At 42.9% G+C, this 2,508-nt stretch overlaps 1 pseudogene; it reads right to left on the minus strand.

The window, feature by feature from the left end:
* Positions 1 to 1,537: 1,537 nt before the first annotated feature.
* On the minus strand, positions 1,538 to 2,285 carry LOC102928888 (ATP synthase F(1) complex subunit gamma, mitochondrial pseudogene; annotated as a pseudogene).
* Positions 2,286 to 2,508: the final 223 nt, after the last annotated feature.

The following is a 2,508-nucleotide window of genomic DNA, read 5'->3' on the forward strand; positions in this document are numbered from 1 at the left end:
TTTTTGCGAAGCTGGGACAGCAGGAGGAAGGGTGAGATTTTAGCTCTGAGCTCTGACTTCTCGGCTTTCTCTTTTACATTGTTTCTGTGTTTCTTATTTAATAAGACGGTTGGTTACATCTACAATGAATCTCAAAAGGACTTAGTAATAAAAACAAACTTGGACCCAGGTATTGGGGTGAATGCTAGAAGATCAGAGAAGCAGAACAAGACACAGCCACCTCACCTTGCCAATTCCTCAGCTGATCCTGTTTCCTCAGACTGGAAGCTTCTGAGTCCTCATCCAAATGGATCTCAGCTGAACTGTGCTGCTAAAAGCCTAAAAGCTTAACCAGCTCTAGTTCCTGGTTTTCATACCTTATATACCTTTCTGCTTTCTGCCATCACTTCCTGGGATTAAAGGCTCTTGTTACCATGCCTGGTTGATTCCAGTGTGGCCTTGAACTCACAGAGATCCAAGGGGATCTCTGCCTCTGGAATGCTAGGATTAAAGGCATGTGTGCCACCATTTTCTGGCCTCTGTATCTAGTGGCTGTTCTGTTCTCTGACCCCATATAAGTTTATTAGGGTGCACAATAATATCACCACATCCATGTTTATTTATTCACACTATTTACAATAGCCAAGGTGTGGATCCAGCTGAGATGTCCATCAGCAGATGAATGTACAAAGAAAATGTCCATAAACATGGCAGAGTTCTATTCATTTATAAAGAAAAATGAAAGCATGATATTTGCAGGAAAATGTCAGTGTGTGTGTGTGTGTGTGTGTGTGTGTGTGTGTGTGTGTATACATGTACATGTATGTTATAGTATGTATGCAGGTGCACACTCCCATGTGAGGAAACTAGAGCGTGAGGTCAGGGCTCTTGCTCTATTACCCGGAAACAGGATCTCTCACTGAAGCTGGAGCTATGCTGGTAGCCAGCAAGACCCAGGAATCTTTCTGACTCCACTCTACCTCCCATAGTGTTGGAATTACAGCCACGCATGCAACCATATCCGGCTTTTTTTTTTTTTTTTTTTTTTTTTTGGTTTTTCGAGACAGGGTTTCTCTGTGTAGCTTTGCGCCTTTCCTGGAACTCACTTGGTAGCCCAGGTTGGCCTCGAACTTACAGAGATCCGCCTGGCTCTGCCTCCCGAGTGCTGGGATTAAAGGCGTGCGCCACCACCGCCCGGCTCCATATCCGGCTTTTTAATCTGAGTTCTGGAATTTGATCTCAGCTCCCCTTGCTTGCACAGTAAGCGCCTTTACCCACTGAGCCATCTCCCCAAGCCAGTAGTCTTTGTTTTTACAAAAGTAATATGTGTTGCATTGCAATATTATGACATTTTGTTCTTCCTCATTCCACATAGTGGCACATTTAACTTTTCATTTTTTTTCTCATGGTGAGTTGTTTGTTGTAAGATAATTTACAAGCCCCTTGCTGTCTCTGTATCTCAGTGGACCACATTTCTTCTGAGAAAGACAGCAGTCAGTCAAAATCAGTTTGCTAAGTTTTCCTTCTTTGCCTCTTGTGTAAGGATGCAACTTGATTTTCATGAATTCTGAGCAGCAGCCCCAGAGAAGATTTCAATCAACTCCTTTACGATGATAGCTGTGCGGGTGAGGTTGAACATCAACATCAATTTGTTCAGCATATCAGAGGCATTCTTGCTGCTGTTATCCATAGCTGTCATCCTAGCAGCATGCTCACTGGTGGCAGACTTCCTCAGGTAGATTAGATTTCTGGTAATTCTGCAGCACATCAGCAACAATGTCATCATAAATGTGCATGCTTTCCGCAGTTGTAATGGTATTGAGAGAGAAAAGGGGCATCTCTTTTGTCTTATAGGAGATAGCAGACTTGAACTGATTAAAAATGATAGAGCTTTCATCAAACTCATATCCAGACTTTAACAATCCAGGGCCAATGATTTACTCCTCTCCAAAAGTAAGGGCTTCCATCCCAAGTCTTTGAATGAACCAAAACCTGGTCAGAGTGAGTCCCTTAAAATATGCCCCTGATTATTTTTTTTGCCAATCCTAACAAGTATAACTTCTTTTCCTGCTGCTGTAAAGCATAGTCACCAAGGAATGAAGAGTCCCACAAAGCCCTCGACCCTTACTATCGGCCTTTTCATGTAGAGTCAAGGAGCCTGTTCCGTACACCTGAGCTGGCTTTTCCGGCTGAGCATGGGTGTCTTTCACAGCTGGCACCACCTTCATAGACGTGGTCATTTTCTGGATATTTCTAATGGACTTCAGTATCCTGGTAATATCTCTCAAAATTGGCATGTTTCAAACTTGGATCCGTTGCAGCTACAAGGTACAAGCCAAAAACCCAGTGATGCTGGCTGGTGGAAACAAGGTGAAATTTTGAAGGCCAGGCAGATGGGCCTTACTGCACATGCGTGGAAGCTCCCAGTTCACTAGCCCTGTTAGCTAGTGTGTTTAACTTTTAATTTTTTTAGCTGTTTCCATGTTTGTAAATAACATACATACATAGTTATTTTTTCTTTCACTAACA

The sequence above is a fragment of the Peromyscus maniculatus genome, chromosome X (assembly GCF_049852395.1).
Source record: "Peromyscus maniculatus bairdii isolate BWxNUB_F1_BW_parent chromosome X, HU_Pman_BW_mat_3.1, whole genome shotgun sequence".
Taxonomy (NCBI): Eukaryota; Metazoa; Chordata; class Mammalia; order Rodentia; family Cricetidae; genus Peromyscus; species Peromyscus maniculatus.